Genomic DNA, 26385 nt, shown 5'->3' with positions numbered 1-26385 from the left:
CCTCAGCTTCTGTTGTCTCATCTCCTTTTCCTAATTTAGATCCTCTTGCGTCCTTTTCTCAGGACCCCTGTAATGACCTTGAGCCCACCCAGATAACTCTGGATAATATCCCCATCTCAGGATCCTGAATTTAATCATACCTGCAAAGTCTCCTTCTCCAGGCAAAATGACATGTTCACAGGTTCTAAGGATTAGGATTAGGATGTGGACATCTTTGGGGGACAATTAATATGTCTTTCACAGACAGATTTGCCAATGGAGACTTTATTTCAGAAGCTACAATCCCACTTGTCCACAAAACACAGGCAGGTAATATGAATGAATAAAACAGAAAAGACAGAAGAACTGAAGAGTGAATAGCATTCTAAGGCATTCAAAAATTTAAAAACCACATGTAATTACTGTCTGGGTGAAACAAAAGATGTCTCTGATTCATGCCTGACTATTTGCAGCCTTTGTTTTAAACTAAATCTTTGCTCTATTCTCCAAGAGCCTCTTTTGCCATAACAAAGGGAGATAGTTTCTATTAAAATGACCACAAACACTCTGCAGGCAATTAAACACCGACACCAACGTAATAGGAGGATAAAACACAAGAATATGCTAAAAGGAAAGTTTGGAGGCCTGTGATAGCTAAGAGACCCACTGAGGACTAATTGGAAGAAATGTGCCAGGAAGAAAGCTGACAACGGCAAAAAATATGGGATAAATAAAAAGATAGGACCCTGTTCCCAGCAGGCTCAGAAGTGCTCTCTGGCTTGAAAGCATACAAAAGCTGGGTCAGTAGTCTGCAAGGACTGATGGCCCACAAATTTGTAAAAGACACAATTGTCACATTCTAACACAAGTCCCAGGACCAGAGGCGGATTTAACGACAGGTGCACCGGGCGTGCGCCCTGGGCCCCGACTTCTGGAGGGCCCTGCAAAACCCTGACATTACACATTTTTCTAATGACACCAAGTTTGATTTCATTACTACGCTGCATAAAATATGGTTAACGGGTATTCTTATTTTCCCTGTCTCTCTTTTTTTTTAAGGGGCCCAATATTTTCTTCTGCACCCAGGGCTTTAATCGACCTTAATCCACCTCTGTCCAGGACACAGGCAAAGAGAGTAGTAATGTCATATTTCTGCTGGACTTTATCTGAGAGGGTTCTGCCAACTCCAGAGATTTAGTTTGTGTTGTAAGGGAGAGGGGTGTAACTACGAAAATGTGTTGAGTATTTGGTCACAGTAAAAACTGAATTCCCATCACTTATGGGATTTCAGGTTAGCAGACACACTGAGGACTGCATCACAGGTTTAGATCAAGAATCATCGAGAAATGCTCCCAGGAATCCAGTGTTCATGTTCACATATGCAGTATTTAGTGGATGCGTAGCAATGGAATTCAATTAAAATTCATATGGGAAGGGGGACATGCCCTTTTATTTAAAAACCAAAGTAAACAAACATGTACATGGACTTTCAGTTACTAAAGGGAAGACTCTACAGTTGTCTAGAAGGGGGAAGTTGAGAAAAAGATAGATAAATTTATTTGCACACAAAACATAATATAAGTGTAAGTGTGTGTGTGTGTGTGTGAGAGAGAGAGAGAGAGAGAGAGAGGAGAAAGGAGAGAGACAAGGATGAATTGATTTATACTCAGTAGGGGTGAAATTATAAGTTATCTTTTTCTGTTGTTCTGGGCCACTGCCTTCCAACGACTTCTGTCAATCACTGTCTTGCCTCTGGATGAAATCTCAGAAACATAAAATAGCTTTTCTGGTCCTCCTCTCATATAAGGAATAGTCTCTTTTGATATAAAATGCCCATTTTAGTTCAGTCTAATATCAAAGCCTTATTCTCCAGTAGAAGTCAGACCTTCCCTATCATCATGCAGCTGGGCAGACATGGGCTTGGGCTACTGCAGCACAGCAGGGGAGCTTGATCAACTTCAGCACTTTGTGCTTGTCCTCTTCATCTACTCACTAAGCTGTCTCTGGTCTTCTTAGGGCTTGAGTGGAGGGTTAGAGGAGAGAAATGAGGCAGAAAATATTTTTCTTGACTGGTATGGTTGCCCCTGTCATTGGCAGCCACTGAGAGAATCCCCCCTTCCACCCTTTTCTCTCTCTCCACCCCCTCCCAATATATATGTATTTCTTCCCCTTTCTTAATCTGTCTCTCTCTCAGGGCTCTTATGTGGAGTCTTCAGAAACCCCCAATTCTGGGCATTTCTCACCTGCAGCTCCCTTGACAAGGGAGATACTGTTTCTGCCACTTAGAAGCGCGTTGTTCATGACTCTCCCCTCAGTCCTAGCAACCAGTGACCCACCCCATAGTACTCCTTCTCATGGGGTCACCATGTCCCCAGGGAGGTCCTTTAGGGCAGGATCTTTCTAGATGGCCCAAGTTCAGCTAATATATCAATGCACATTTGTTCCATATCTAGCAGACCAGATCATTTTGAATGTAGCTGTGTGTCTTTGCTCTCCTGCCACTTTTTAGGTATAAATTAGGTTCCTAAATATCAGCAGGTACAGGTCAAGCTCTCCAGTGGTTTTCTAAAGCATCTCTCAGTGAGGTCAGAGTTAAACACCCTTCTGCTCCTTTCTTGTATACACTCCTGCAGTTACTCACTTTCTTAGTATGCAGTCTTCCCATGGTCTGTAGCTACTGTTCTCAACTTTTGAAATTCCTTCTGTAATTCCTAGATAGAAGGGAAAGCCACTGTTAACAACACAATCTCTCCCTCTCTCCCTCTCCCTCTCTCTCTCTCTCTCTCTCTCTCTCTCTCTCTCTCTCTATATATATATATATATATATATATATATATATATATATATCCAGGTGTTGGCTACCTGTCTGAGAAATAAATAATTAGAGTCCTCAAATTCAAGGAAGACAGGTGAAGGCAGAGCAGTTTATTGCAGTTTCCTGCAATAAAACGATAGGTGTGCTGAGAAGAGAGGTAATTGATAACAGTGAGCAGACAAAAACCTTTTACAACAGTGATGACTGGTACTATTCGATTTTTTGTTGTTTCTGTATCTAGGCAGAAATGCCCTCCACTATCCCCAAATCTGGAGGACAATTCTGTCACCATAACAGCATTGAACTAGTGCAGCGCTTCTTTGGATAACAAAGGAGAGGAGTTTTCATTTCCATTTAGGAGAGAAGGGAGACAGAACTGGAGCAGGCGGCATCCATCAGTAATGAAGTGATGGTGGGTAATTCTATGACTGACCTAAAACAGGAAGTAACAGGAAGCTTTATGCCAGAGTTAGTCCCTCTTCTTGGGAACCTGCAGAAACATTGAGAGCCTTGCACTTCAACTGGTTATTTAAGTTGAAAGCTTCGGTTATTTCATGTGAATGTCAAACACAATGGCACCTTCAGAGGACTGGAGAGCTTGGAGGTACTCAGGATACATATGACTAATGTGGTATTCTGTGTTTCTTAAACTTTATAATGTAAATTCAAGCTTAGAATGTTTGCTCAAGCTGAAACATCTCCTGCAATTATTAAATAATAGGAATATGGCAACACAAATTTTCCAAGGCCTTAAAACCTGGAATAGTCCAAGCTTGGACTATGCATTTACTAGCACAAATCTTGCTTATTTCATTGACAATGGGAGAGTTTTGAGGATTAGACTGGGCAAGTGGCCCTGCAAACTCTCTTCAGCTTCTATGATTTGTGTTTTATTTATGACTTTTTAATTCCACTTTCCCCAAGTTCTCTTATTTAGGTCACATGCTTCCAGCCTCACTTTGATGATGAGAAAGAGATAATGATCAGACACAAGCAGAAGACAGAAAACTAATTGGTTTTCCCAGGAATTCAGAAGTCTCCTGCAGAGCCTTGTTATGAATTAAAGGGCAGTGTACAGAGCTGAGTTTGGTCCTTGTCATGATGCTTCCTGTTGCCACATAAGGGCCTGTGTGCTGGGCTGAGCTGCAGCGTTTTATCCCTAAAGGACAAGGCTATATACCACTGATATTCCAGGGCCTTGTAAGTTGACTCATTCAAGCCACAGTCTCATCCAAGGCTGATTTGTAAACCAGAAAATCAATTTGCTGATTTGCAGTGGTTCAAATCACCTACCACTTGTTTTGAGTATGGTACATGCCAAACACTCGGCTTTGGGCCTTCTCACCCATGATCTCATTTATTCCTCTTGTCAATGGTCAGTGGATGTCCCCAGAGGGAAGTCTATTTAGAAAATAAATAAGGTTATAGGGTGTCTTGGAAACACTAAGTCAAGGCAAAGAGAATTAGATGATCTGTGGAAACAACCTTGAAATAGAAGGATGTTCTTGAAGTTTGTTTCCATATACCTGTGATGAAACCAGCTTCAGTAAGGAAACCCTGACTCTTCCCCATGGCAGTGCTTACCCTCACTGACCAAAGCTTTCTTCTACTCTTTTCAGTGTTTTATGCTGATACTTTGTGCCTCTCCACAATATCCTATTTCTTCACAACCAGACTGCCTCTGTAGAAGGAAACTAGGCACATCATGATTTCTTTAAAATAGTAGAATGTCCCCCTCTCCTATATAGATGCAAATTCTCAAGTCTGACTGATCTCACTTGCCACAATAGCAGACTCAACAATTTGCCTCCAGAGTAAATCTCTAAACCTTTCTACACCATTTCAGAGAGTGGAGGGTAATATGTGTCTTTGTGGCTCTAGGCAAGGAAAGGAGAAAAAGCACAGATGGAAGAAATTCAAACTTTTGATGTTACAATGATATAAAAGAACTGTCCCATGTGTGTAAATTTGATATTTTTAACTAATTTGTTTAAGCTTTTACATAGTGTCATGCACTTGGTGAACAAAGATGAAGAAATCACTCTACTCTCAAAGAATTTGTCCAGTGGGGAACACAGGCACATAAGAAAATAATTTCAATATAGTGAGCTGAAAGGTAATTGAAGTATAAGCATGGTACCACTAGACAGCTGAGGTTTGGAAAGTTGTGTGGTCAGGGAAGATCTCACAGTTAATGTGGCATTTGAGCAGTTTTAAATTAAGAACAGAAATTCACTGGGACAGTTCTTTTATATCATTGTAACATCAAAAGTTTGAATTTCTTCCATCTGTGCTTTTTCTCCTTTCCTTGCCTAGAGCCACAAAGACACATATTACCCTCCACTCTCTGAAATGGTGTAGAAAGGTTTAGAGATTTACTCTGGAGGCAAATTGTTGAGTCTGCTATTGTGGCAAGTGAGATCAGTCAGACTTGAGAATTTGCATCTATATAGGAGAGGGGGACATTCTACTATTTTAAAGAAATCATGATGTGCCTAGTTTCATTCTACAGAGGCAGTCTGGTTGTGAAGAAATAGGATATTGTGGAGAATGGGGTGAGGAGAGATATTCAGGGGAGGGCATTCCAAGTAGTAGCAACCAAGGCATAAGAAAACATGCGATACATAGTATGCCTACAGAAATTTACATGGGTGGAAAATGAGGCAGAGAGTTAAGAAGGTAAAATCAAAATTTACTCCTATTAAGATTAGAAGTTTGAACTGCATTCAGTAGCCATTAGGCACAGGATTTAAGCAATGCAATATCATGAACATATTTGTATTTTTTAAAGATTGATTTAATAGTATTATAATTTGTGAAAGTTATTTTTATTTTGTAACTGCTAAGTAAAATTAATATATGGGTGCTATTTGTTTAGAGAAATATATTACTCTATCTCAATGTGTTTAAAATATTATATTTATAATACTGTAAATAGTTATTTTGCAAAGTACTTTTCCCCCCTCACTTTAGTCTTTTCCTGGTGTGAACTGTGAGAACTAAAAGGGCTCCTGGTGGCTAACTGGGCTCAAAAACAAAACAAAACAAAAAACAAAAAATCTCGCAGCCTTTTCTGCTGTACAAACTGCACTTTGTGGAGAAGCCTCTGTGCTAACCTGCCTGCCTACCTGCACTGTGTTTCTGTCATCTGACCCAGCCCTTATAAAGGAGTTCCTGTAGTCCTTTTTCAACCAATAGGCCTGAGGTTTTCCCTCTTTAATCAGACCTGCACAGCTCTAACCAATCAGAGCAGCTCTATTCTGACAAATCAGGACAGTGCCTTTGGACCAATAAAAGTGTGAGGATTCAGTGTCCTCATCTGCATGAGGACAAACCCATCAGGAACCAAGGGCAGAGACTTCTATCTATATAAGCCCGCTAGCTGCTCTTTGGTTCAAAGAGCACACTTACCACTGAAGTCTGAAAACTGTGTTTCCCTGGCTGGAACTGAAACACTGAAGACATCTCCTGGATCCAGCACCAAGCACCGAGCAAGGAAGAGCAAGGTAGAGCAGAGCAGAGCAGGGTGGACCATTGCTGAATGGAACTGCGTATCTAAAGAAGGGCCTGGCCCCATGGCTGCCTGACCAGGGAGAGCCACACAACGATGTTTTCACAGCCGCGCTCTAGCACTACTGAGCTCCTCCATAGCAGTGCTGTTTCACAACCACGCTGTATTACTGCTGAGCTGTTTCCATTAAATAACTTCCTTCTACACTGCACCCCAAATTGCAGATTCCTATTGGCGCTAAATTAGTGCCAATGACCATTAGTTGACATTGATATACCAAAAAATTTTTTTTGCTACATTGTTCTAATGCAGTGGGAAGAGGACTGAACCTGGAGACATAAAACTTGGCTCTGAATCCCTCCCTACTCTTCTTTTAACTGTGAAACCACGTGTGAGTTGCTTAACTTCTCTGAGATTCAATTTCCTCATCACTGAAATGGGATGATTGATATCAGGTTTGTTGTAATGATTAAATTAAGAAACAAGCAAAATAGCCCTTGGACCTAAAACACCTCCCAAGATTCACCCCCAGTGATTCCAGTTTATGAAATCTAGGATGCAGTGAAGTAATTAATATTTAACAACCCTGTTGATCCTAAACTGACTGGTTTAGATCTCCCGTTCCTTTACTGAAAACAGCATTTAAGCTCAAGAGAGTGGAGACGAGTGAAGAAGCTAGAACTAAACTCTCAATCCCTAAAACTATGCACTTTCATAATCAGAAATCATCTTCTGAGCTGGCTTCATACAGAGCAAACCAAAACCTCACAAAAGTGTGTTAATATCTATAGAAAGAGATTCTGATTCTTTGATCAAAATGTGACTGGTTTGCTGTTTAAATAAAATAGAAAATCTGATGGTTAGGAGAAGATAACATATATTTCAACTTCTTCCTTTTTTAATGAAAAAAAATTAGATGTTTTCCTTACTATGAACTAGACTGTAAGCTGATAAACCATTCTGATGCTATCTACTGATTAAAGATTGATTTTGGGGAGAATGAAAGGAAAATTTTGATTGAATGATAATTTCACTGAAGAAAATATGTGCATTCCTGTCTTACCCCATATGTAATGTGATTGAGTTTTTAGCAAGAAGATTCAAGATAAGTCTGTCAAATACAAGCATAAAGAGAAAGAGAGAAACTATTCAAAAAAGTGAACAATCTGACTTATTAAAAACAGACTTTGTATTTTTTAATTGATTGGGATCCCAAGACTAAATTGAATAGAACAAATACATTTAAATAAACCATCCAGGTGGAAAAGAATAAATTTCTACGTTAGAACTATAATAAAAATTCAGAATAAGAAGTTCAGGTTCAGAGATAATGTTGGGCTACATTATCAAACCAATCCTCTTGCTAAAGAAAAACTAAGATTACTGGATAAAATCTACTTTTTAAAAACTCCTCAAGAGCATAGAAGAGTTGAAAAGATAGTAAGATATGAACAGTTCAGATTCTAAGAAAAAGTATGAAATTCTAAGTGTAAGTGGAGCACTCAAGCTACTTTTGCTCCTATGGCATTTGCCAAATCTGGCAAAATTAAACTCCAGATTTAAAAATGTTGTAAAAAAAAAAAAAAAGAAAGAAAGAAAGAAGAAAGAAAGAAAAGAAAAGAAAGAAAGAAGTAAAACTTAGCACCTGCCCATGATAGAAAGACCAGTAGGAGACACTCCTTATATTAAGATGGAACCTTAGGGGACTAACCTCTCAGGCAAGAATGAATCAAAATTAAATATGTGTCCCAGCTATTCCACCCACCAAAGTGTGTGACCCAACCATTCCACACACCATCCCCAAAGGGAATCCCAAGGAAAGATGCTCTGTGGAGAAAGAAAAACAAACCAGGGCAAAGATGCTGGTAAAGAAAACAAACAAACAAACATAAATCAGCTGTCAGGCAGATTTGCATCTATAAATCATACAATTTGGTCATCAAAAAAAAAAGTCCTCAGAAAGTGAACCCAGAGTAGGATTGTCTCAAAGGATCTGCTAGAAGCAACAAGAACTCCTCTCTGGAAGAGTAAGTCTTCTTCCTAAACCTCCAAGTATCATTACAAATAAATATTTTCAAGCACAAAGAGTACATAAAGGAATGGATTACAATGAGTATGAGGAAACTTTAGCAATGTTTGATATCTTGGTTGTAATGATGGCTTTATGGGTGTGTATTGTATAAAAATTCACCAAGTGTACATTTTAACCTATAAATTAACTCAATGTAGATTGTAACTCAATAAAGATTTTTAAAACAACAATAAACAAAAACAGATACTGGAGGACTTCCGGTCAAGATGGAGGCGTAGACAGACACGCTGCATCTCCCTCCACAACTAAGAAGGAATACAACTACCTCAAAACTAGAAACAACCAGAAGTTCCAGAAAATCAAACTGCATGGAAGTCCAGCAAACAGATATAAAGAAGAAACACTCATCCAGAAAGGAGCAACAACTCTACCTGGGATGCGAAGGCAAACAAACACAGAAGACAGAGAAGAATGGCCCAAAAGGGGGAACGGATCAAGGTTCCAGTGGGAGAACTAAGTGATGAGGAGATAGCCAAGCTCACAAATGAGGAGATAGACAACCTAACAAACGTAAAATTCAAAACACTTGTGATAAAGATGCTCACAGGCTTGACAGATATGCTTGAGTATGACAAATGCATAAGAGAAGTGAAGGCTATGCTAAATGAAATGAAGGAAAATCCACACAAAACCAATGGTGAAGGGAAGGAAACTGGGGTTCAAATCAATGATTTAGAACATAAGGAAGAAAAAAACAGTTGACCAGTGCAGAATGAGGAAGCAAGAATTGAAAAAAATGAAAAAAACTTCCCAAATTTTGTGAAGGAGATGAACATATAGGTCTGGGAAGCACGGAGGACCCCATGCAAGCTGGACCCAGAGGGGACCACACCAGGATGCAACATGATTGAGATGCCAAAGGTGAAAGATAAAGAGAGTCCTGGGGGCAGCAAGAGAGAGGCGGAGAGTTGCCTACAGGGGGGTGCCTATAGGACTATCAGCTGATTTCTCAGAGGTCACTTTGCAGGCAGAAAAGGACTAGAAAGCAGTATTCAATATGATGAAAGGTAACCTGCAACCAGGATTACTCTATCCAGCAAGACTATCATTTGGAATCGAAGGGCAGATGAAGTGCTTACCAGACAAGGTAAAGCTAAAGGAGTTCATCATCACCAAGCCATTATTATATGAAACGTCAAAGGGACTTACTTAAGAAAAAGAAGATCAAAACTATAAACACTAAAATGACAGCAAACTCACAACTGAATCTAAAAAATAAAAACAAAATCCAACTAAGCAAACCAGAATAGGAACAGAGTCATAGGTATGGGGATCATTTGGAGGGTTATCAGCTGGGAGTGGGGAGGGGTAGAAATGGGGATATGGTGCAGGGATGAGGAAGTATAATCAATTGGTACAAAATAGACAGGAGGAAGTTAAGAATACAGTAATGTAGGAAAGGGTGAAGCCAAAGAACTTATATGCACAACCCATGGACATGAACTAAGGGGGGCAGGGTTGCTGGAGGGAAGTGGGGTACTGGACAGAGGGGAGCAAAGGGGAAAAATTGAACTACTGTAACAACATAATCAATAAAATATACTTAAAAAAAAACAGATACAGATGTTAAAGGGGTTGGATAGTTTGAGTGGTCTGATTATTTGGTCACACTGAGGTACCCATCACTAGAAAGGATTTTTAAAAGCATAAATGAACATCTTTCAGGCATTTCAGAGACTTATTTTCTGAAGATTGAACTGAATTACACCTCAGTTTTTCACCCCTGAGATTTGAAATCTATGGGCTTTACCATCATAGAGGCTGATACAGTCCAGATATTGTGTACCAGTTAAGAAATTTCCCACAAATAATCATTTTTAAAAAACACTAGCTACTTTATGATTTCACTACTTCCTGTTTTCATAGTTTTACATGACTTTTCCAGTTCTTTTTAAAAGCAAAGACAATAGTTCAGTAGTCCTAGACATCACAGTCAACTAGTTCACTAACTTTAACTGGTTTTTTAAAAGACTTACTATTTTGAGGAAACAGGAAAAATATGATGTTTGTTAATTCAGTAGAGCCAACTGGAAAGGCCATTTGTATATTCAAATACAATTAACCTATTTTCTTTCTCTTTTTGATTAGAAGAATGGTTTAATAAAGAAAATGTACCAGGTGAAATATCTCTAGTGCTTATTCTGAGTATGTATATTTTAGTAACACAATCATTATAATTTAATGTCTTAAGCATTAAATTTAGTAGCTACAATTTAGTAAACAATGTTCATTTATTCATATAATCAATATTACAAAAATAATCTTACCTTTTATTTAAATTTGCAATATCTTAATATAGTAGTGATGTGTTACACAGTAAATTAAAAAATCATGTTGCCATGTTTTTAAAACAAATAGATACACACAGATTATACAGTTCATGTCTCTTTAGAATAACAGAAAAATTAGAAATAAAAATACTGTACATTTGAAAGCAAAAGTAAAATTTCAATGCCCTATTCTTTCTTTCATCATCTTTTGGAAGTCCAAATAAATACAGGGTGGGGCAAAAGTAGGTTTACAGTGGCTCACATGGAAAATAATACAATAACTAATAAATAATAATACAAGAATAAACTGTGTTTCATGCACTCACAACAGTAAACCCACATTTGCCCACCCTGTATGTTAGAATTTCCTGCTGCCACTCATCCTCTTAGCCTGTTTTCCACATTTCCCATCTTTTTGTCTCTATGTGTTAAACTTTCAGTAATTTTTCCTCACCCATCTTTCAGTTTACCAATTCTGTCTTCGATTTTGTCTAATTCATTGCTATATTTATTTATTCAGTTTTCATTTTGGTTACTTTTTTTTAACTTAGAGAATTTCTCATGTGTTGTTTGAAATCTATTAAGCCACTTTTTATTTTCTATTTTTCAATGTAGGTATTTTCAAGCCCACCTTTTATTTATGTAGGCATAGGAAAATAAGTGCTTTGTAGTAAGTGTTTACTAATTTTATATTTGAATGTTTGCAGATTTGCATATTTTTGTTATTTCTGCTTGTGCTCACTTATGATGACTTATGTCTTATTTTCTTCTCTGTTTGGTTATCTTTTACTAGTATCACTCAATGTTCTTGAAAAAATATTTATAACAATCATTGGAAGCCAAGAATAAAGGTGTGTTACTCCAGAAAAGATTTGTAGTTTTGTCTGCATCTAGAACACTATCTTTTCTATGACCAGAGTAAACTTGCCTGAAAAGTCATTCAAGGGCAGGTCTGTTGGGCACAAGTGCTCAGGAATTTTTCCCTCTACTCTGTTCAATCATAAGGCAAACCTTAGAATATGGGATTTGGTAAAAGCTAGGTTAACTTTCAGGTCACACTTATTCTGTATATTTAGCTAATTAGGCCCAGTTTACATAAGGAGAGTCTTCTATTAGGCTCCACATCTGGGTTCTGGAGTTAAATATTTTTTCCTATTTTCCATCTGGTACATCAAAATTCAAATTGTCAAATTCCCTTTGGGCAAGAGCAGTTTTGGGTTAGTTTATCTTTCTGGGTTTTCACTGTTTCTTTCATTTTAACCAGGTAATTCTTTGCCATTTCATCAGCTTCTTGATGATTTAAATTATATTGTCAAAAATATTTTCTCCAGCAATTGTTCTTTTTGGTGTGAGTGTGTGATACATGGATATAGTGGTAGAGGGAGGGGGGTAGGCTGAAAACCTAGCCCATTACTGTAGGAAACTGAAGTCTGAAAATTGTTTGAAGAGCTTTAAAACATGTAAAAAACGCACACAACATTTATATTGGTTGGATTACTTTGGATATAGATAAAATCACCTGTGTGATTTATCTGATTTGTCACAAAAATTTTTTACAAATACTAGAATAACCATTTTCCAACTTTTTGGGGGTCAAACATACAACGTGTGACCACTTACAAACTCTTAGAGTGAAACTGCACACACACCAACAAAAATCCAAGCACATGAATTCTCTTTTTAAAGTCATCTGCAAATCCTGTCCCCATAGCAACACAAGTACTTCTCTAGATTTTTTCCTTTATACTCCATATTTTGCCCAGTCATGAGTTTTCAAAGCAATACCCTAGGCATTTATTTTGCAATTAAATCAATTGCTTCATTGTTAATCCAGCTTTCACTTTTTGTCCTTTCAGAGAAGTTTTTAAGCACACTAATGAACAGAAAAGTAAAACATTGCTGCAGACTAGTTATTTGCAAGAAAATAAAATAGACTGCTTCTGAAATGTCAATAATATAATGTACAAATAAGCATGTTTCTAAATTTAATTTTAACTTTTAGAAAATAATGGCAAATCACTACTAACAGTAACAACAGTGTGGTTTTTTATTTTTCTTCCTGAATAAAATGAAAGACTTGAACTTGAAACTAAATTAGTTCCATATAGTTAATATTCATCTTATGTAACAAATACCAAAATGACTAGAATTGAGTAGTATTTTTAAAATGTTCACACATACATACAAATACAGGATTGGTTAGCTATAACTGGATCAATAAGTCACGTCACCTCAAATCACCAAAAATTTCTTGTCTCTGCTAGTCTTTACTATTCCCCCTGTAACCCATGACTATGAAAATTAATAAAGGGATAATTCAAATCTTCAAATAATTCTCTTTCTTGTTTGCCTGTGGCTATGTATTTTAATTTACTCAAGACCTCTGCCAGTGGACCTAAGAAAGCTTAAAGTGATATAAAATATTATTTAAATCATATATTTAATCTCATTCCTCTCTAAACTCCAAATATATTATTCACCATTGAGGGATGCAGAGTACCCCAGAAGAGATTAAGAAAAAGACCTAGAACTTACCAATATACACGTTTTCAAAAGCTGGAGAGATCTGGGTTGAAATCTTAAGTACCTGTGTCATATTGGACAAGTTATGGAAACTCAGATCAGAGTTTTGTCAGGAAAGCTGAAACTGCTTGAGGCATTACAAACAGAAAGAGATGTAATACAGAGATTAAAGAGTTAAAAATACATTGCAATGACTGATAAAGTAAGGACCAGGGAAGTTATTGTTAGTATTTAAAAACTCAAAGCATAGTAATCACTGGAAACCACCACAGCTGATTCACAAAGTAGCACAAGCAATTCACTCATCAAATCTCCCATCTGTCCCCTCTGCAATCCACTTGCCTGTGCCGCTGCCTTACAAGCAAAAGGGCTTCTTTTCTTCTTGCAAGGGCCCTTTTTGGCAGCACATAACACAGTACCTTGCTGGTAGGAATTCTGGGCAATACAATCCCAAGGCTCTCAACCACGGCAATACAGGGAAAAAATGGGGGAAATGTTGCTAAATTGCCAACAAAAAATCTGGCACGGTCTATGTGTGTCAATGTCTTCAAATGTAAAAATACTGTCAAGAGTAAATCAAGATTGTGGATAGAGCGCTTGCTCCAATATTCTCTTCTGCTTCAAATTCTCTAAAGTTAGAGGAGAGACATATTTATTTAGATATATCTATGCATGATATAAGTAGATCCAGACATAGATGATATTAATAGATTCAATACAGATGATATAAATTGATGCAGTACAACAGGACAAGAACATAGAAATTGTGAAGAATCCTTGAAAGACAGAAAGAGTATGAGATCAAAGTGATAACAGCTGTGACAAAAATGTCTCAAATTCAGGACAATATCACTATAAAGACTAAAAACAGAATCTAAACTTGATTGAAGGACAAAATAGAAAGTGTTCCAGAAAATCATTAGAGTAAATGTATTAAAGAACTGCATCTAGGAAAAGAAGGCCAGGCCTCTTCACCCTTGCAATGTGTAACAGACCCAAGTTTTTGACATGTTTTATTCATTTTTACTAGTGTTGGGATTTGTATTTCATTATCTCTTTTTAAATAATTTGTGCAATTTAAATAATTTTCATATTTCTTGCATGGCTATCCAAGTTCTTTAATTCAACATTTAGTAATTGATTGCTTTAAAATTACAACTTTTCTAGAGGAGAAAGGGTTTGGGGGACTGGGTGGAAAAGGTGAAGGGATACAGAAGTACAGATTGGTGGTTACAAAATAGTCACTAGAATGTAAAGCACAGCACAGGGAATATAGTCAGTTATATAGTAACTATGTATGGTGCCAGGTAACTACTAGAAATACTGGGGAGAGCACTTCGTAAAGTATGTAATTGTTTAATCTGAAATAAAAACAAAGTAATACTAAGTGTAAACTGTAATTTAAAAATAAAATAAAAAATATTTAAACTACAACTTAAAATATATTTTTTAAAATATATTTTTCGTTTTTATTGAATTGATTGTGGTGACATTGGTTAATAAAATTATATAGATTTCAGGTGTACAGTTCTACACTACATCATCTGTACATTGCATTGTGTGCTCACCACCCCAAGTCAAGCCTTCTTGCATCATCATTTATACCCACTATATTCTCTTCTACTTCTCCCCACCCCACTTTCCCTCAATGATCACCATACTGTTGTCCGTGTCTATGGTTTTTTGTTGTTGTTGTTAATCCTTTCACCTTTTACACCCAGCCCCACTACAGCCCTCCTCTCGGACAGCTGTTCGTCTGCTCTCTATTGGTGAGTCTGTTTCTATTTTGTTTGTTATTTTGTTCATTAGATTCCACATATGAGTAAAATCAGATGGTACTTGTCTCTCTCTGACTGGCTTATTTTACTTAGCATAATGTCCTTTAAAATGCATTGTATTGCATTCGGTAGTAATTATGCAATTAAATAAAAACATCTCTTACCTGTTATAAAGCTTTATTTAGGGCAATTTGGGGAAAAACCTTAATGATTCAACTGAAAGAGTTTATATATATATAGTACATATCTGTGATTTATATGTGTGTGTGTGTGTGTGTGGTACACATCTGTGATTTTTCAAGTATTTTAATAATAGTCTATGTGTAAGAATAAAGTCAGAATAAGCTCTTAAAGAAAAGTTAAGATTATATAAAAGATACATGTACATTTTGAGTTTGATTGGCTCAACACTATCTTATTTAAAGACTATATACCACAATGGTTATTATTTGCTTAAATACAGATATAAAGGGGAGAAATAAGAGGCAAGGCCTTAATTCAAAGGCATAGTTGGAGAGGTAAAAGCTCTGCTTCCTGGAATTATGGTGTGTCAAGCCAGCTCCTCCTAGAAGCAGGTGCCAACACAGAATTAAACATGAAAGGATATTTACTAGGGGAAATGTCTGGGGGGTGGGGGTGGGGTGGGGCGGGGGATAGAAAGGAGCCAAAAGAGGCTAGGAGAGGCATCAAACCAAAGTGCCAGTCTAGCCCTGAGTTAAGGAGAGAGGGAGGGAAATTGGGTGTAAATTGGGTGCTAAATTACCCTACATCTATAAAATGTTTGGCGAAGCCACTGGAGAGAACCAAGTGAAAATCCAGCACATAGGTATGCCTATATCCCCCAGAAATGTACCTGCTTCAGTATCACTCCCTAAATCAGTGCTTGGTTGGGAGCCACATCTGAAAAGAAAGAGTAACTGCTATGAGGAATTCAGAAGCAGTAGCTGGTCATTTAGGATTCCAGTAATTGGAGGTTAACCACATGTATCCTCAATGGCTGCCACATAAAGAAAAGGACAGTCTACAACTTACAGAATTCTCTCCCAGACAATTTTTCCTTTGAGGGACTTTCTGAACTCTTTCTTTACATAGTGACCTATCCTGAAGGCCAGAGATGATTCTGAAGCAAACTTCAATTTTGTGTGGGAGAATGTACCACACAGAGTACCCCTTATCTTAATAGCTCAATCCTTGGTTTGTATAAATAGTTTTTCCATGTCTCAAGGAAATTGTCTAAAGCTAGACACTGACTCCCAAAAACTTGCTCCTTTTTTTTTCCAAAAAAGTGTGTGTTTGTGGGTGTTATGGGTTGAACTGTATCCCTCAGGAAAGATAATCTAGGGTTCTAATGCTCTATAATTCAGCATGTGACATTATTTGTAAATAGGGTCTTTACAGAGGCAATCAAGTTAAGATGAGGTCATTAGGGTGGGTTCTAATCCAGTTTACTGGAATTCTTACAAAAAGGAGAAATTTGGACACAGGAGCAGATGTGCACAGAGGAAAAATGCTGTGAAGACACAGGGACAATGACATGTGAAGGTGGAGGGTTGGAGAGATGCCATGTACAAGCCAAGGAATAGTCCGAATAACTAGCAAACCACCAGAAGCTAGGAGAGAGGCATGGACCAGATTTCCCATCCCAGCCCTCAGAAGGAATCAACTCTGCCAACAACTTGAGAGTGGACTTCTAGCTCCAGAATGGTACAACTATAAATTTCTGTTATTTTAAGCAACTTAATTTGTGATACTTTGTTATGGCAGTCCCATAAAACTAATACAGCGAATTACTTTTGACAGAGATAGAATAGAACTAATAAAATACCATAAGTAAATTCAGAGTGTGGTGAAGAAAGCACCCTCAGAACAATGCTACCCAGAGCTTAGTTCATATCCCATTAATGTGTTACAAGATTCTGTCCACATCAGCCACAAACTGATAGAAAATTCTAGTCTTACTTTAGAATGATGGGCATATCCATACACCTACTAGTAACAAATTAAGTTTAGTAAACCTTGGTTTGTAGATTGGACATTTATAAACTAAAATTAGAGCATTATTAGCATTGACTGAACCTTCTACTGAAAGTTAGTTTTCTACTGGCTTGGTAGTTTGTCCATGCAGTTCTTGAAATTCCCAAAATTTTAGGAAGAGCTCATTATAAACCATACTGTATTGAGTTGGGTAGCTGGATAGCAATTGTTGTTCTTTTTGCATTAATGAATAGATTTGGGGAATAAATGTTAAAAGTTTTTAAATATAATTGATCATTTGCTCTTTAATGGTTATAATTGCTCTTCAGTTCTTTTTATATTTATTGTTTTTTTTTTTCTACTGCACATTGGGAGCAAATGGGATGGGCGTTTTATGGAAACTTGTGTTCTAAATGAGCCATTATTTTTTAAATTTCATAATCAATGCCATAATCCCACTTACACCCCTTCTCTAGCTCTTTCCTTTTTATTAATGAGGAAACTGAAGACCAGTGTCTGTTTTTGACATGTGAATGGGTAATTGACTTCATTTCACTAACAAAATATTTTTCTTGTTTCTAATAAGTATTTGTTGCATGCTATCAAAATATCAGGCTGGCTGAGATTTTTTAATACAAATTTTTATTTAATCTATCCAATAATGAAGTAGATACTATGATTATCTCATTTTCACAGATAAAAAAGACTGAGATTCAGAAACATTTAGCAAGTTACATGATGTCATGTTGTTAAAAGCAGCCAGGTTGTGATTGACCATTAACAAGTTTTCAAAGTTCATGTGCTTGTTGGCTATGCCAATGTTTCTTAAACTGGGCCTCTGGTATGGTCTGAGTGTCTGTGTCTCTCCAAAAGTCCTGTGTTGAAATCCTAACACTGAGGTGACAGAATTAGTAATGTGGCCCCTTTGGGACATACTTAAGTTGTGAGTGTGGAACCCTTATAAATGGGATAAGTACCCTTATGAAAGAGACTCCAGGGAGATCCCTGCTTTTTTCACCATGTGAGGACCCAATGAGAGGTCTGCAAACTGGAAGACAGCACTCACTGGACCATGCTGGCTGGCATCCTGATCTCAGACTCCCAGCCTCTGGAGCTGTGAGAAATCAATTACTATCGGTTATAAGCCACCCAGGCTGCGATATTTTGTTTAGCCACCCAAAAGGACTAAGACAGCATTCACGGACCTCTGAGATGAAGTGTCTCTCCCTCAAGGGTCTGCAAATATAGGCTTATTTTTGTCTTTTCTTTTGATAAAAGCATATCCTGAGAATTAGCTGGATGAGCACCTTCCAGCTGACTCGTCGGCAGCCGTCCGTCTCGAGAGACGATGGTGTAGCTTCTTAAGAGTCTATCTGCACCGCCGAGAATGGCTGTGCAGTCCGACTCGGGAGTGACACGATATCTGTCTCCTCCCGTGTTGAATCGACATCTTGCGATGACGCTGGAGTGTCCTCTCCAGTGAAGCTGAAGCTACAGAGCCTGGGCAGGGTGATATGGAGGGTCTGCTGTTGCCCATGCAGCAGACCCCCCCTCTCTTCGCAGCTGAAGCATCCAAGGGAAAGACGGAGTCAATACAGCTTGGCTTCAGGTGCGCCGCAGGAGTTGCCGGTGTTGACTGCAACGTCAAACCGCCTTAGGGACTCCGGCTCCGGATTTTCTGTCGGGGTTTACTCCCTTAGCCTTTCCCCTGAAGAGGTATGCCGCAAGGCAGCGGAGGTTTTTTGGAGTCAGAGTTTTCCTTCTCTGATGTGCCCTGACTGGAAGCTGACTACTGACACATGATTCCAGGGTTCATAGTTACGTTAGTATTTTCAACTAGGCACACCCCAAGTATGGGCCAAATGAAGTTGGAACTTGCTGGTGGATGAAGAGTTCCCAACAGTTTTGCATAGAAAACCTAGACAGCCTGAGTCATCCCACGACAAATGTTGGTGGAGGCGTGGCAATTGTGAAGCCTCTGCATAGTAATTATGTCTCCTGAAAGTTACCTTTAATCTCTAAGAATCTGTAATTATGATGGATTGCCAGGCCACTCAGGGTCCAGCCATAAACAAATGGCACAGTCAAGGGGATAACAGAGAAGACTTTAATAAAGAGACTATTTACAAAGGTGCGGGCAAGGTTAGGAGAAATTCAAGCAAGATGGGGTGGTGCCCTGGGCTGTAAGTAATGGTGAGAAATGTGGAGGAGTTAGGGAAGGAGCTATTACTGCTATGGGGGTGGGGGCTGGGGATGGGTGGGAGGTAATAGGGGGAGAGAGAAAGAGAGACTGAAAGAGCTATGACCTTTAGTAGAGGGATGTAAACAGGAGCTGGGAACTCAGCAGAAAAGGTGCCAGAAGAATTAATACGCTGTCCTCAGTCTTATCCCCGAGTACCACTAGTCTCCTGCTGGCTATCCGCATTCCCCAAACCTAACCAGAAGGCAAAGAACAAACTGTCCTTGCTGCGTTTCATACAGGTTGGCCTTCCTGGGCATAAATCAGGGTAGAGAATGCTGAAGACTGAAATTGGTGGGTCCAATAAAGATATCCTGTCATGATCTGTTACCCAGTGAGGCATTGCCTTGTCCTGATAATAACATTTAAATTGATGTTTTATTTTCTGGAAAGTATAAGTATTTATTAGTCTTCATTATTGAAACAGAATAAGAACCTAGGCACATCTTTCTTCCCCTATTTGCAAGGAGGTAAGATAAAATGACTCTAGCAAGTTTCTTATTTAAACAAAGAGTTTGAGATTTCATATCTCACTTAAGTTAACATTTTTCTCATTCACTTACTTTTCAATTTTTTGAGTGAAAAATGAAGAGGTTGAGTAAAGTTAGGAAGTAGATACTAGTAAGTAAAAATATACCTTCCTTGCTAATTATTTTTAAATAGAAATCTGAAAATTGCTAATGAATAACAAGTGATTTCAAAATTACCTCAGTTGGCTGGAATGATGAATCTCAGTTAACAAAGGTAAAGCCCTCAATTCTTTCACAAAAATTAAATTTTCCAAACATAAGAAAAACCATACCTAAAAATAATTCTGTGTAAAAGACCTAGTGTTTTTGATTATCACAGGTTTGTAATGAGCTAAAATGTGACACAACTGATAGGAATTTTAATGCAATCTTATACAAAAGGAAATTAATAAATTCAGAAAAGGAAATTAATAATTCCATGGGGCTTTGCACAGATTAAACAACACCTGCAATGTTAAACCCCATTTAGAGGGATGTTGGCAAAATGATGACCAGGTGATAAAGTATCTCAAAACTAGGTTATAAAAGCAATTTAGAGTCACAAGGATGTAAAGTACAGCACAGGGAATATAGCCAATAATATCGTAATAACTACGTATGGTGTCAGATGGGTACTAGGCTCACCGACATGATCACTTCATAGTTATATAAATGTCTAATCACTATGTTGTACACCTGGAAATAATATAATATTGTCAATTGTAATTGAAAAATAAATTTAAAAAAATAAAAACAATTTAGAGACACTGGATATAAAGTCTAGGAAAGATTTAAGGAAGATTTGACATGGCAAACATCTGAAGCTTTAAGGAAGAAGAGTTAGACTAGTTGCACGTGGCTCCAGATGGCAAACCTAGGAGCGATAGGGATAAGTGACAGGCAAAAAGTTTGGGACTCAGAGAACTTATGAGAAACTAGATGTGTCCGTAGGTAAAAAGACTTGCCTCTTGGTGTAAAAGGATGAAGAGAAGCATGGGTCTCAAGGATACTGAAGAATTCTTGCCATGAAGACATGGCTGAACTGAATGAACTCTGAGGTTCTATGACCCGTGATATGATGACAAAATTGCATTTTGAAACTGATGCCAGAGGGAAATGGCTAGTTGGGTAAGGAAGAAACAAAGAATTTTAGATTTTAAAAAAGAAGAAGAACAGAGAACACTAACCAGAGTGTATCTGGTGGTCCTTAAAAAGAGAAAGAAGCAGGGAAAGGTTGACAAAGGCCAGACAGAGAGAGTAAACAAGAAAATGTTTTCTAAAGAACAGGGTAAGTGTTGAGTAGAAAATGTATGTTGGACTTTTGGGAGGTTACTTTTCTAAAGATGGACTCAAAACAATTACTTATAACATTCACTTACTTTATTACTTATATTTTGTAGTTTCCGATATCAGATAAACTCCACAGAGAATGTGATGCTTTTCCAACATTTTTGATGCCGACATCAAAAGTAGTAAGTAGAATAAATGCTTTTTCAATGTCTCAGAAACATTGCTTCACTGCACATGAATATTGTCAAAGGCCTAACTGTGGGAGTTAGGAACTATGATATTCGGTAGACCATTGCAGTTGTTCAGTATCTTTATCTCCCTGAATGTGTAACAGACATTACAGGGTAAAACTTACTAAATTAATGAAACATCGTTCTTCCTTGGAATTTTATTTTTACCACTTTAAATTATAATCAGTTCGGAAGTTGTTGACCAACAGTGAATTATTTTGTTATATGTATGATGGCCAATATTGATTTAGAATCAAATACCAATTATAGCTCTCAAGAAAATAAACAGTATAGAATTTGATTGAAAGTAGGCCCTAAAGTAGGAATTTTTAAACATCTTTTTAAATAATGGGTTTAAAGTTGTTTTTTTTATTGTGCTTTCACCTTCAAAGATGTAACCTTGAAAGTGTTGGCATCTCTTCCCTGACCCTGAAAATGAAAATGTCCTCAACCAGAAAACTAACGGACAAGGAAAAAGACATGTTTTGGGGCTTCTGTGACGAGATTCTTTATCCATTCCTGGAGCCCTGCAAAGAAATGAATAGGACACAGAAGAATGAGAAAGGCCCAAAGCTCCACACCTTCTCATCAACCAAAAAGTTCAACTGAAAATAGCTATTTCTTCTCACATTGTAAGAATCCAGTTAGCCCAGTCCCACCTTCCTAAATAAAAAGGAAAAAAAAAAAAATCCTCCTAGAGTAAAAGACAGCACCTGAGGCCAGTAAGGTCAAGCAAATTGAAGGAAATACAGGAAAAAACAAGAATTTCCATCATTAAAACTGTGGGAAAAGGTGAATTGGATATGGCCCCTCCCCTTGAAGGACCTCAAGGGCAGAGAAGTGACAAGAATTCTCATACAAGGATTACAAGAAAGGTATCCACAAAGGGTATGAAACTCAGTAAATTGAGAATTCATTGAAGGAGGATCAAAAAATCGAGTAGTGTTGACTCTGAGCCTTGAATAATGGGCAGAACTACACCTGAGGGAAATAGTGGAAAGAGGCAGAAGAGACTGAAATGCTTGGTAGACCAGCTAGCAGCTCTAGAAGCCTTCTGGTCCCCCTGCCACATCTCACTATCTAATATCCCTGGATGAATTTTCCAATAACATTGACTGAGTTTGAATACATTTCTTTCCAAAGAGGACATCAGAGAATTCCAGCTGACTTAGCAGAAACATGATTCATCCTCTGAATATTTAAGACCACGAAAAGTAGGAACTGAGGTCTGAGTTGCCACAGACACTATTTATGTGTGTCTCAAGAATCAAGGGACAGAAGGAAGGGCTACAACCCTGCTGGGAATGCAACCTTAGCAAATAATTAAATAAGCCCAAAATGGTTCTAAGCAGGAGAATTTAGAGTGGTGGAATAAAGAGCTTCCCTGAAAATATTTTTTAAAAAAGAGAGAGGGAGAGAAATATTTCATCTACATCCTTCCATCCAAGTTTCTCAAGCTCTAGCCAATTTTATCGGAATGCACTCATTTAATCAAATAGGAGATGCAAAGCCTTAGCAATCAATCAAGAGGTTGGCTGTGACAAGTCTCTGGCCTTCAGGGCCAGACCTCAGATTGGAATCTTTTGTTCCTTAAAACTTAATGAGCTCCCAAGACCAGCTGCCTACTGGAGGTAGTTTGGAAGTACAACATTTTATATCTTGTACCTTAACTATAACCCAAAGGCTAATACAGGTGTGGTTGTAATTCATTCCTTATTAAAATCTTCAAATACACTATCTCATTTATGGAGACTACTAATCCAGCTCCAGGTGGACATGGAATTTAAAATAGTTTTCCCGCAGAATTGAAAATTATGATCCAGAGTACATCATTACATTGCTAGAACCCCTCTGTAGATTTAACCAAGCCGTCGGGACATAGCTGTTTGTTGGTATCTGAGTGACCAGCAATCATGATTAATTATTGTGTGTTCCAGGCACTGTACTAAGTACTTCACTTGCATCACATCATTTAATCCTCTAAACACCCTTACGAGGGCATGATGACATTCTACAGATGAGAAAATTGAGACTGAGAAATATTAGGCAACCTGTAATGTCACACAGTTGCTAAGCTGAATTCTATATTCTAATGGGGGAAGATAGACAACTAAAGTACACGTAAATGTGAAATATGTCTGATAGTGATTGATACTAAGGAGAAAAGTAGTCAAAGAGGAATGGGAAGAGAGGGATTTCTGTGTTTTTTTTTTAAAATAAGTTCATCACTATTAAGATATGAGTAAGTAAGGGAACAAGCCTTGCAGATATCTAGGGAAATGTCACTGTCGAAAAGGAGAAACAAATGTGAAGGCTTTGAGGTGAGAAGATGACTGATGTGTTGAGAAAGAGTAAAGAAGCCAGTGTGACCAGGGCAGAGTGAGCAAGAGAAAGAGGCCAGGAGGGGATCAGAGAGCTGAAACAGGGTCCAGATAATGTAAATCACTGAAACAAATTGTATTTTGCTCTGAACAAGTGAGAAGGCCATCGGAGGTCTCTGAGCAGAGAAATAATATGATCTGGCTCTAGCTGTCATGTTAGGAATAAATTTCAGTGAAGAAACAGGAAGAGCAGTTAGGAGGCTATCATCATCTAGGTGAGAAATGTGGCACAGACTAAGGTGGCAGCAGCAGAAGTGGTGGCAGTGGGTCACATTCTGGATATACTATAACGTACTGATGAAAACATTTGATGATTGTTCAGAAATCAAGTGCGATGAGAAACAGGAGTCACGGTTGATTTTAAGTTTTTTTACTGAACACCTGGAAGGACAAAATGTTCCTTCACTGGCATGGGGAAGTTGCTGGGAGGAGTACATGGGAGGCAATTGGAAATTAGGTGTCTGATTTTGGACATGAGTCTCTCTAAGTGGAAAAAGGTCTATCAGGCAGATGAATATAGGATTTTGGAACTTAGGTAAATGTATGCAGATTGGAGATATAAATTTTGGGATCATTAGTGCATAGATAATATATAGTCATGTGAATGGGTGTGATAACTTTTGGAGGAAGAATAGACTAAGAAAATAGATTTGAGAACTGAGTCCATTGACTTAAGATTGCAGTAAGACGTGCATTATTAGACCTATCTCCTCAGATATATGACTATCTGCTCCCCCAAATGTACTTGTAACTTATCCCTCTCGCTAAAAAGTTATATAGGACAGTTCCCAGCTATACTTGGCCTGTGAGAACCCTAATCTAACATTCTGAAGCACTGAGACATTCTCAAACACACGCACACACATTACATCTTCTGCCAAGAACTGTTTGGTGTGATCTCCCTTATTTTCTGTTTAGGCAAGGTCAGTAAGATGAAGAATCAGTGGAAGAGACTGACAAGGAGCGGTGAGTTCAGAGAACTAAGAGTGTGCACTGACTGGAAGCCAAGAAGTAAAGGTGTTTTAAAAGGAGAGAATCAACAATTGTATCCAATTGCTGATGCACTAAGAAAAAGATAAGAAAATTTGATTGGAATGTCGGCAGCCGTCCGTCTCGAGAGACGATGGTGTAGCTTCTTAAGAGTCTATCTGCACCGCCGAGAATGGTTGTGCAGTCCGACTCGGGAGTGACACGGTATCTGTCTCCTCCCGTGTTGAATCGACATCTTGCGATGACGCTGAAGTGTCCTCTCCAGTGAAGCTGAAGCTACAGAGCCTGGGCAGGGTGATATGGAGGGTCTGCTGTTGCCCATGCAGCAGACCCCCCCTTTCTTCGCAGCTGAAGGGTCCAAGGGAAAGACAGAGTCAATACAGCTTGGCTTCAGGTGCGCCGCAGGAGTTGCCGGTGTTGACTACAACGTCAAACCGCCTTAGGGACTCCGGCTCCGGATTTTCTGTCGGGGTTTACTCCCTTAGCCTTTCCCCTGAAGAGGTATGCCGCAAGGCAGCGGAGGTTTTTTGGAGTCAGAGTTTTCCTTCTCTGATGTGCCCTGACTGGAAGATCGAACCAGCGACACTTAGCTCGCAGGCCGATGCTCAATCCACTGAGCCAAACCAGCCAGGGTTGATTGGAATATGTCCATGAGAAAATGAGAAGAGAGGAACAAAAGAGTCAAAATGATTGCACCAGATTCTATTTCCCGAGCCATATCATTTTTTATAAATATATTTTGTTTTATTTTTGAAAATATGTTTCATTGATTGTTATTACAGTTGTCCCAATTTTTCCTCTTTGCCCCCTTCCACCTCGTACCCCCATTCCCTTCAGCAACCCCACCCCTCTTAGTTCATGTCCATGGGCCACGCATATAAGTTCTTTGGCTTCACCCTTTTCTATATTATTCTTAACATTCCCCCTGTCTATTTTGTACCAAACAATTATGCTTCTTAGTCCGTGCACCATTTACCCATTTCTCCCCCTTCCCCCTCCCAGCTGATAACCCTCCAAATGATTCCCATATCTATGATTCTGTTCCTATTTCGGTTTGCTTAGTTGGATTTTGTTTTTATTTTTTAGATTCAGTTGTTGATAGTTGTGAGTTTGTTGTCATTTCCACCAGCCATCTTTAAATGGCCTTTTCACTCACGACAAAAGAAAAACTCTCACTGTAAGGCATCCCTGGATGTGGCTCCACTGAAAAATGTCTACACGTCCCTGAATTCTGACTTGCCTGCACCTTCTCTAACTAAAGGACAATCTTCGGCTTTAAATAATGTCTTGCTTTCTTCCTATTCTTCAGCAATTAATTACTCACACCCAATTGACCCCTACCAGTAATCAAACCCCTCTAAGTTATTTATTTTACAAGAGTTGGCCCTTTTGTGTATGCTGATTGATTTTATGTTTAACAATAAGAAACTGCTTCATTCTGAGGTTATCTAGATTAAAATGCTACCAATTGCATCTCAGTATTGTCTGGTTAGACACAGTAGTATCAAACAAAGCACATTTATTAAAAATGGGAACATATTTCTTTCCAGATTTTCAAGGCAAGGCAAAATTCTTTTTAAAAATTACATATATACTTATTTATTATATAGAGAAGGGATGGGTGGGAGAAAGAGAGGGAGAGGAACATCAGTGGCCTTTCATACATGGCCTGACCAGAGACCAAACCCACAACCCAGGCATGTACTGTGACCAGGAGTTGAACTGGTGACCTTTAGCTTTGCAAGACTTTTAACTGAGCCACACCAGTCATGGCAAACAAGACACAATTCTTGATGAACATATT

This window comes from Furipterus horrens, unplaced genomic scaffold, assembly GCF_987537825.1.
Source record: "Furipterus horrens unplaced genomic scaffold, mFurHor1.1.pri manual_scaffold_5, whole genome shotgun sequence".
In the NCBI taxonomy this organism is placed as follows: domain Eukaryota; kingdom Metazoa; phylum Chordata; class Mammalia; order Chiroptera; family Furipteridae; genus Furipterus; species Furipterus horrens.
The sequence above is the reverse complement of the archived record's forward strand: the minus strand, read 5'-3'. Positions refer to the sequence as shown.